General features: G+C 41.6%; 1 long non-coding RNA gene across 1 annotated transcript in view; it reads right to left on the reverse strand.

Moving 5' to 3' along the window:
- Window positions 1–4871: 4871 nt before the first annotated feature.
- Window positions 4872–11017, reverse strand: part of LOC125483866 — a 9207-nt gene continuing 3061 nt past the window's right edge. The window contains exons 2-3 of the long non-coding RNA XR_007262777.1: window positions 8392–8473; window positions 4872–5246 (exon numbers count right to left, since the gene is read on the reverse strand). This is a non-coding gene — a long non-coding RNA (uncharacterized LOC125483866). The remainder of the gene's footprint in view (window positions 5247–8391; window positions 8474–11017) is intronic.

Genomic DNA, 11017 nt, shown 5'->3' on the forward strand with positions numbered 1-11017 from the left:
CCGACGCTCCAGGGAAAAATGCCACAGCCGATTCAACCTCGCGGTACAGTCCGAACCCTGCAACCCCGACAACGTCCTGGAATGAATTGTTTCCTCCCAAATCCATGCCATATCTCCCAGCAGGCAATGTTTTAATCCCCCAGACAGATTTCTGTCCCTGGCAAATTCAGGAAAATCTGCGCTTGTGGTCACATTCACCGTTTGATGGAGCAACATGCATTTGTGTGGAAAATTGGCACGTTGCTTCGAGTTTGATGTATAAATAATGACAAAACTTTCCACATTAATGGTAATCGAGTGAGTTGGAATGTTTGCTCATGCCTGATAATATCCATCCGGAGAACATCTATTCCACATTAGATGCAGCAGCTTTCTGCCAATTGTAGGGGCATCCACCATGTATTAAAAACACTGCCATCCACAAGGTGTTGGAGCAGGAGTAGGCCATTCAATGAGATCATGGCAGATCTGATAACCCACTGTGCTACCGATTAAAAAGAATAATCTGCCTGTCTAAATCTAGTGAGCACAGGTCCTTGAGAGAATGAACTGGGAAAATAATATTGGGGAACCAGGAAATGGCAGAAGTGTTCAATAAATACACTACACCAGGGATATTCTTCATAGGATTGTAAAAATTCGGAATGAAAACAGAACATGTTTTAAAAACTCAGAAGTTCAGGCAATATGTTTGCAGAAAGAAATAGAGTTAATGTTTCAGGTATATGAATTTTCATCAGGACTGGGAAACGTAAGAAATGTAATTGGATTTGAGTAAGATTTGGGTTAGGCGAGTACAAAAAGATGGTCCGTGACAAGGGAGAAGACAGGAAAGATTAAATGACAGAAAGGCCACAGACAATGGAGTTGGAGCTGGAAAAGAAACAAAGTAACAAAAGATGTGCCTGGAGCAGGTGTGCAGCTCACAAAGAAACAAACTGAAACAAGAGAAATGAAAACAAAATAGGGGACAGAGTTCACAGTCTGAAAATGTTGGTCTCCATGGTGAGTCCAGAAAGCTTTAAAGTGCTGAATTGAAAGATGAGGTGCTTTCTTGAAGCTTATGTGTAACTTCACTGGAAGAGTGCAGTGAGTGCGGCACAGAAATATCAGTGTGAGAGCAAAGTGGAGAAATAGAAATGTAAAATCCCTGGTCATGGCAGGTTGTGGATACTGAGAGCCAATTGAACATTTTAAAATGGAGATGTTAGATTTTTGTTAAGAGCTTAACAAAGGTAAAGGTATATGAAATAAAGGTCAGTCCTGATTGAATTGAATGTTTGAGGAGACTTAAGGGACTAAATGGCCTTCTTCTGTTCCAAATGTTCCTCTGATATATTCAGAAAGTCCTCAGGGTATTGGAAAGCTATTGACAAAGAATTCAAAGGGAACTCAATATCTTTTTTTCCTTTATTCATTCACAGGATGTGGGAGTAGCTTTTAGGCAGTATTTATTGCCCATCCCAGTTGCCGAAAGGGCAGTTGAGAGTTAACCACATTGCTGTGGTTCTGGAGTCACAAATAGGCCAGACCAGGTCAGGGTGGCGGTTTGCTAAAAGACGTTAGTGAACCAGATGGGTTTTTCTGACAATTGGCAAAGGATTCATGGTCATCACTAAATTCTTAATTCCAGGTTTTTTTTGTTGAATTCAAATTCCACCATCTGCATTGGCATGATTCAAACCCAGAACGTTATCTTGGCCTCTGGATTAACAGTCCACCAATAATACTATGAGACCATTGCCTCCCTATTTGAAAAGTGGGTATCAAACAACACTTAACATAGAAGCAAAATACTGTGGATGCTGGATTAAGTTTAATCAGTAAGTGTTGGAGAAACTCAGCTGCTCCGGCAGTCTCTGTGGCGCGAGAAATGGAATTAACATTTCAAGTCCAGCATAACTCTTCAGAACTTCAGACCAGTTAACATAGAGTTGCTTTAGTGGCTCAGGACCATCCATGAAGAAGCTGCCAATCTGTCCTCTCCCCTGTCCATTCCTCAGAGTTTTGATTAGAATATTGGAATGGTTACAATGCAACAGAGGCCATTCAGCCCAACGTGTCCATGCCAATGATTGTCTTACCCCCTGCTTTTGCTCTACAGCCTTGTATAATTTTCTTTTTTGAAACATCTGCAAAGCGATCACCTCCTTCCTAAAATGTGGTTCCCTGTATTGAACACAACGCTCCGTTCGAGGGTGATCTGTGTCTGATACAGGTTCATTATAACTTCCTTGATTCCTTGTTATTCTTCAGGAGTTGGGCATCACCCCTTCTCCTGCCTGATAGCGACACGACCATCTTTGAAAGAGCTGTCAGTTAGTCCTACTTTCCTCTGACTCTTTATTTAAAATAGGAGATCTGATTCACTGCTGAAAGTTATTGTTGAATTTGCTTCTACTCCTCTTCAGGCAGGGCATTACAGATCACAATAACTGCCTGAGTAAAATCTCCCTCACTCCTACGTTGCTGAAAATTATTTAATGTGATGTGTTCAATTGTTGAATATCTGCTAAAAGCATTTCCTGGGTGGATTTCAGGGAACATGCTCCTGCCATCTTTGAGAAACTGAGGACACAACACAGTGTGTTTGAAACAAAGCTGATTTATTTGTTGTTTTAAAATAACGACTTCCAGTCACATCACAGTGCCATTAACCTCAGAAAGAAAACAAAACCCAATTCTCTGAATTAATCTGTTTCAGTTATGAATGTGATTAACTGCAGCAACAACAGCAGAATCCAATTTCCGTCATCACTTATGAACTCATTGGTGTATCAGTGGGTAAGGATGTCTAAGGGAATCCCTTTTCAGACACAGAGCAGGTGAATGCGCTCTCCCCAGTGTAAACTGACTGGTTTCTCAGCAGGCTTTGTGTAGTTGCGCACACAGCAACTGATTAGCTTATTCCTCATTGCGAGTGTGTTTGCAGCTCAGCAGATCACTGTTCTTAACACACTTCACACAGCCAGAACATTGAAAATGTCTTTGATCAATGTGAACAAGTTGGTGCGAAGTGAAGCAGGTTAAACAAGTGATTCCTTCCCCAATACAAACTTATTGGTGTCTCAGCAGAGTTCTTGACTTAGCGAAACTCTTTGCATATATGAACACGCTGATGCTAAATAAGGGGTTGAGCAACAAATGTTGTCTTCCTGTGGAGAGCAATCCAACAGTCATTCCTCACTCTGAAATTACAGTTCAGCATATCTCTGGTGCTTTAAAATATTCTAAGTATGAGATGAGCTTTAAAGTATTCTTTTTAATTTGTGTGAATCCGTTCATAGATTTACAGAAAATTTACAGCGCAGGAAGGGACCACTTCTCATTGTGTCTGCACTGGCCAACAAACAAACATCCATCCAACCTCACCCACTTTCTGACATTGTGTCTGTAGCCCTGCAGGTTCTAGCATTCGAGCTGCAGATCCAGACACCTTTTAAATGTGTTCAGGGTTTCTACCTCCACTCCCCTTTCAGATAGTGACTTCCAGACCCTGACTACAGATGCCGATAAATCTGCTGAAATTTTCCAGCAATTTCTGCTTTTGTTTCGCCAATTATCTGGCTTATCTCAAAGAGAAGTGCTTGCACTAAGAAACTGCTGAGGTCCTGGAAGAGAAGGATCCTGTGATGAAATACTTTGGAGAGAATATATCACTTTCAACAGTTCAAGAAGACAGCTCACCACTACCTTCTCAAGAACAATTAGGGATGAGCAATCAGTGTTGGTCAGTGATGAAGGAGTGAAATAAAACAGCTGCTAATAGTCAAAGACAATGTGTTGTTTGTGATAGCAGCCCATGTGATGACAAGGCCCAGTGTATGGGGATGGGGTAAGGACATGGGGAAAGGTACTCCAGCCCAAAAAGGTAGCGTGGCTGAGTGGTCTAAGGTGCTGGATTTAAGCTCCAGTCTCTATTGAGTTGTGGGTTTGTATCCCACCGCTAGCAATAATCGCTTGTGGTGTACCCTAGTGGAAGCTGGGCAATGTCAATGTTTTTTAGCACAGTGGTTAGCACTGCTGCCTCACAGTGCCAGGGAGCTGGGTTCGATTCCACCCTCGGGTGATTGTTTGTGTGGAGTTTGCGCATTCTCCCTGTGTCTGCGTGGGTTTCCTCCGGGTGCTCCGGTTTCCTCCCACATTCCAAAGACATGCAGGCAAGGTGGATTGGCCATGATAAATTGCCTGTAGTGTCAGAGGTGTGTAGATTAGGTGGGTCATGGGGGATGGGTCTGGGTGGGATGCTCTGTGGTTCGGTGTGGACTTGTTGGGCCGATGGGCCTGTTTCCACACTGTAGGGATTCACTGAAAAAAGGAGACTATTTGTCCTTTAGTCTGGGTCTAACTGAAATGCTGAGCAGTCTCAAAGGGGCTGAATGACCTATTCCAGTTTTTCTGTACATTCTCCCCAGACATCCCCCACTCACAAACTTTGCACAAGGTCTGGTTTCCTGTTGCCGTGTCTTGTCCCCAGCTCTTATGTCATTCTGTTCATCAGTTGTGTTTGGGTTCTGGTTTATTTGGAATATAAGAACAGGAAGGGGCCAATGAATCACTCAGATCTCTTATATCAGAATCAGAATTAGCTTTGTTATCCTATGTACTCAAATGAATACAGTGAAATACTAAATAAAAGCCAAAAGAAATACAGACGCTGTCAATCAGAAACAAAAACAGAAGGTGCCGGAAAAGCTAAGCAAGTCTGGCAGCATCTGTGAAGAGAAATCAGAGTTAACATTTTGGGTCCAGTGACCCTTAAGTGTACAAGTCACCACTTACAGTGCCATCTTAGGTACAAAGGTCCCCAAGTACAGCTTTTTCAGTTACAGTTCTTTGAAAGAATTGAGGTCAAAATACAAAGTCCAGCACTGCAGATTATTGGAATAAATTATAAAATGGAGAAAAAAGTTCAGAACAGGTCTTCCTACCCAGTTCATGCTGGCACTTAGCCTCCAGTTTGCACTGGGCTTCAACTCCAGACCATGCCTGGCTTCAGCTCAGGGTTCATGAGGCCAGGAGAATGCTCTGGAATCACCTTGAGACAGAAGTTCATGCCGAAGCCATGCTGGGCCGGCAGACCATCATAACGGTCCAAGAGGACGCCTCGTCGGGTCTGTGCTGAGGCTGAGAGTTCCGAGCCTGCAAGTCGGAGGCCGTGAGATCCAAGGCTGAGAGTTCTGAAGCCAGGAGTTCAGAAGTCGTGAGGTCCGAGGCTGGAATTTTGAAGGCTAGGAGTTTGGAGGCTGGAAGAGAGAAGAGGAGGATTTAAAAAAATACAAAAGAAAAGAAAAAGAAATGAATCATTCATTGAGGGTCATATCTGATCTGTGACTCAACTCCATTTACCTGTGTATTTATTTTAATACTGGCTTTCCCAATCTGTCACAATTTGATTTAAAGAGAACTTTCATTGACATCACACCTTCTGTTAGGCAAGTGTCCCAAGATACATCTCAGAAACATAAACGTACGAATCTAACCAAATTAAATGCTGTGTCAAAGGGGATCTTAGGAGGCCTGACAAAAGCTTGGTTGAAGATATAGGTCTTTAGGTTTTGAAAAGCGGAGAGACGTGGACTGGAAGGGAGGGGAATTCGTCTTCAGCGCCAGTTTTTTAAAAAATCCATTGGTGGGATGTGGCTGTCACTTGACATGCCAGCATGTATTGCCCTCGAGAAAGTGGTAATGAGCTGCTTTCTTGATCTGCAACAGTCTGTGGAGATGTGAGTTCATCCACAATGCTGATAGAGAGGGAGTTCTGGGTTTTTTGAGCCAGGGAGTCTGAAAGAACAGCAATATATCTCCAAGGCAGGATGATGTGTATCATGGAGGGCAGACTGCAGCTGGTGGCGTTCCCCTGTAACTGCTGTCCTTCTCTGGTCGGAGAGGTCATGGATTTGGAAAATGCTGTTGGTGGCGCTGTGAAGTGTAGCTGCAGGAACGAAAGGAAAGGGAGGTAGCTTTGTTAGTACAGGATGGAATAAGAACAATGGCAAGAAGGTATCTTGGATTGGAAGACCATGACCACCAGATATCCTAGATTAATCTCATCGCTTTTGCCAACATTTGGCCCATATACCTTTAATTCTTCCTATTCATGTACCCACCCAGATGCGTTTTAAATGTTGTAATTGTACCAGCCTCCACCACTCCCTCTGGCAGCTCAATCCATACATGCATCACCGTCTGCATGAAAAACGTTGTCCCTTAGGTCCCTTTTACATCTTTGCCCTCTCACCCTAAACCTATGCTGTCTAGCTTTGGACTCCCCCACCCTGGAGAAATGATCTTGGCTATTCATCATGCCCTATTGATTGGACAAACCTCTATAAGGTCAATCCCCAGCCTCCAGCAGTGTGGGAAAATAACCCCAGCCTTTTCAGCCTCTCCCTTTCGGTCAAACCCTCCAACCCCAGCAACATCCTTGTAAATTTTTTTCTGCATCCTTTGCAGTTTAATAGCATCTTTCCTAAAACAGGGAGACCAGAATTGAACCAATAGTGGCCTAACCAACCTCCGGTACAGCCACAACAAGACATCCAATTACTACATGTAATGCACTGACTAATAAACTCAGGCATACTAAACACCTTCTTCACTACCCTGTCTACCTGCGACTCCACATTCAAGGAGCTATGAACCTGCACTCCAAGGCCTCTTTGTTCAACAACATTCTCCAGGACTTTACCATTAAGTGTGTATGATCAAGATCCCGTTGTACTCTGAGGTGACCACCTTCACTGTCCATTACACCTCCAATTTTGCTTTCATCTGCAAACTTATTAATCGTATCTCCTACATTTATGTCCAAATAATTTATGTATATGACAAAAATCAGCGAACCCATCACCAATCCCTGCGGCACACCACTGGTCACAGGCCTCCAGTCCGAGAAACAACCTTACACCACCACCCTCTATCTCCTATCTTCAAGCCAATTTTGTATCCAGATGGTTAGCTCTCCCAATATTCCATGTGATCTAACCTTGTGAAACAGTTTACCATACGGAGCCTTGTCGAATATGTTGCTGAACTATATCTCGACAACATCCACAGTTTTGCCTTTGAGTTTTTTTTGAAGTGACAGAAAAGACTAATCATGTTAGTGAGACTCAATTTCCCACATAAAGCCACGTTGACTATCCGTAATCAATTCTTGCCTTTCCAAATACATGGAGATCCTGAGCCTCAGAATTCCCTCTAACAACTTGGCCACCACTGATTTCAGGCTCACTGGTCTGTAGTTCCCTGGCTTGTCCTTATCACCTTTCTTAAATAATGGCACCACATTAGCCACCCTCCAGTCTTGCAGCACCTCACCCATGCTATCAATGATAAAAATATCTCAGCAAGGGGTCCAGCAATCACTTCACTGGCTTCCCACATAGTTCTATGATACACCCGATTACATCCCAGGGATTTATCCACCTTTATGCATTTTAAGATGTCCAGCATTTCCTCCTCTGTAACATAGACACTTTTCAAGATATCACTGTTTATTCTTCAAGTTCTGTAGCCTCTTCACAATTAATTCTGATGCAAAATACTCATTTAGTATCTCACCCATTCCTGCAGTTCCACACATAGGCAGCCTTGTTGATCTTTAAGGGACCGTATTCTCTCCCTCTTTACTCTTTTGTCCTTAATGTCTTTGTGGAATCTCTTTCAAGTCTTCTTAACCCTATTTGCCAAAGGTTTCTCATGTTCTCTTGTTACCTTCCTAACTTTCCTCTTGAGTGTACTTAAACTTCTGTTTTACTCCTGAAGTGATTCACTCAATCTCAGCTGTCTATCCCTACCACATGCCTCCTCCTTTTTCTCGACTAGAGGCTCAATTTCTTTAGTCATTCATCATTCCCTACATCTATCAGCCTCACACTTACAGGTACATACTGCCTCTGGTCTCTCGTTATCTTATTTTTGATGGCCTCCCACTTTGCAACCATCCCTTTACATGTGAATTATCTGTCCCAATCAATGTTTGAAATTTCTTGCCTAATATTGTCAAAATTGGTCGTCCACCAATATTGAACTTGAACTTTTAGATCAGGTCTATCCTTTTCCATACCTACTGGAAAGGATGTGATTACTGGATATTTAGAAAATAAATGTCTGATTGGACAGAAGAGACAGATTTATTAAGGGGAAGTTACGTTTGAGAAACCTGATGTGTGCTCTTTAAGGATGTCGCCAGCAGAATTAAGAAGTGGGAACCAGTGAGTGTGGAGTATTTAGACTTTCAGGAGGCTTTTGACAACATTTCACACAGAAGACTAATAGAGTGAAATTGAATTGAATTGAGAGCAATATACTAGGATGGACTGAAGACAGGTTAATAGGCAGAATGCAGAGTCAGAATAAGTTGGTATACTGTGACCAATGGCTTACTTGCTAATGGCTTAGCTGATTCAGGAACTCTGGAGAAATCTTCACTATACAGAGTAAACAACAGAATGTGTTTTCACAACAGCTGTAAAACAGAGAGTAACAAACATTAGTGCTGTGTGGATTCAAGCACTGCTTTGAAACAACTTTGTTTATTTAACCTTTCTGACAACAAAATACTTAATTTTTTTCCAAACATAACTCACGACATTATACTTGACTTTCCTTTCAAAATTATTCCAAATTCAAACTGACAACAAAAGACTCCAAGGTTTTGGTGATATACAGCCTCAGCAGTATTGTTGGGCTAACAGGTTTCATTAATGGTCAATTGTTTGTTTGGTAATAAATTAATCTATCCCATTTTATTCTGAAACAAATTAAAACTACCTCCACTGTATCCATTGGCTCTTATTTTAAATTAAAGTTAAAAGATTTAAATGCATTTTCCCTTCAAAATTCCATTGAATTTTCCACTGTGCGCTTGAACTGGCAACTTATAGCAAGTAACTTTATCAATCCCAATTTCAGAAACAATTATGTCTAGCCTCAGTGGTTTTAAATTGTGCTCTTATACTAAAGCTTCAAATGACTGCAGTCAGTTCAGGATTCACCTGTTTTCAAAGACTCCACAAGACTTCCAGCTCCCTCACTGTGTTCTTGCAATCTATTCAAAATATTTAAAAAAAAACACAATTCACTGTGGCTCTGGAAGAAGTCTAGTGCATTGATCATATTCAAAGAACACAATCCACCCTACAGAAGGTGAGAGAGAAGATTTAAAACAGTCAGCACTAAGAGTGCATTCTGCTGGGCTCAGATGAGGCACGGCCCGTCACCAGGCGATACCATGGCATACTTTCAAGTATTCAGTTTAAAAAGACTATCAACAGTCATTTTACTCTCTATTGTCTATGCTAATTTATATTCTATTAAATATTTAATATTCGATTTCTAATTTATTCCAAATTCAGAATTCAAATTGGATGTCTTCCAAAAAGATTTATCAATGTTTTGAGGCCAAGCTAAGCCTTTTTTTTAATCCCCATGCACCAGTTTAATAAAGAACAATTCTGAAAACTTACAATTAAATAGGATTTTAAAATCATGAACCTATTCCGGGGCCGGGGGGTGGGGAGGGGAAGACGAGTCCTGGAGGCAAGTCCTGGATAGAGGCCAGCCCTGTGGAGGCAGCAAGGCTGTGATTACTGAAGCCCGGTGGGCACAGATTCAGCAAGAAAGGATTATAACTTGAGTACTTAGGGATATCTTTATTATAATTCTGGACTTTTTAAACTCTGTATTCCCATGCTAGTCTTTTTTAAAAACTATTTCAATTCTGCAACAGCACATAAAGTATCTGTACCTAGGTATCCTGTACCTAAGATGGTGCCGAGAAATGACATTACAAACTTTTCACTGCACTCTTTCGAGTGCACGTGGCAATAAAGTCTATTCTATTCTTTTGGACTACTCCTAGTTTTAACATTGATTTCAGTCAAATATAAGGAATGCTTCATTGTCACTGTCGTGGGAACTCTGTGTGAACACAATCCAGTTTTCACAAAGGTCTTCTTTAACTTCAGTGGGGGAAAGGGACTTTTTAATCTTTTCCATAACTGTGCTTCAGGGTCCTAATCCTTTGCCTGTGCCTTGCGGCTCCTGGGTGACATTACACACTTGTGTTGTCTCACTACACAGCGTTGGAACAGTTAGGGAAACACCGGCAGCTACATTCTCAAGTTTACCTGTCTTGTCTTGCAAAATAACTGTCCCAGCTGCTGTCTGTTCTATCTGACATGGTTTAATTTTTGTCACTGGATAATTCTGTTCAAAGAGAATTACTTGTCTAAAACTCCCACTTTCCCCATTTTAGAGCACAAATTCACACCAAATAGCATTTAGGATGAGAAATCTTATCATCCAGAATTGAAAATTGACGTAAATACTCCAATAATATTTGGAAGTTTACTCTGGCCAGAAAATGAAATTACAAACACAATTATTTAATCACAAAGGTTTTGAAATTCACCATTTACCTAGGACTCTTTCCTCAAACTAATTACAACAGAGTGTGCAGCATTTCAAGGAAACATGTTATTCCATTTAACATATTCCCCTACCTCCAATTAGTCTCATATGACTGATTTTCACTATGAGTTACAGACCGGAATCAGGAGTGTGATACAGACTGAATCTAATTGAGGGGTCTGAGCTAATTATATATAGAATAACTGATACCTGAGAGTGAGTTGCAGACTGGAAGCTAATCAAAGCCACACTCGATCGAATGCAGCCTTGATATCAAGGGCTATCACTCTCAACTCACCTCTAGAATTCAGCTCTTTAGTTCATTTTGTTTGAACCAAGACTGGAAAGAGGTCAGTAGCTGAGTGGCCCTGCAGAACCCAAACTGGGCGTCACTGAGCAAGTGCTACTCGATAGCACTGGTGATGACACCTTCCATCACTTTACTGATGCTCAACAGTATACTGGTAGGGAAATTAATGGCTGGGTTAGATTTGTCCTGCTATTTGTGCACAGGACATATTCTGGCAATTTTCCAGAAAGTTGGGTAGATGGCAATGTTGTAACTGTATTGGAAGAGCTGAGCATATGGGAAAACTGA

This window comes from Rhincodon typus, chromosome 8, assembly GCF_021869965.1.
Source record: "Rhincodon typus isolate 14 chromosome 8, sRhiTyp1.1, whole genome shotgun sequence".
Lineage (NCBI taxonomy): Eukaryota > Metazoa > Chordata > Chondrichthyes > Orectolobiformes > Rhincodontidae > Rhincodon > Rhincodon typus.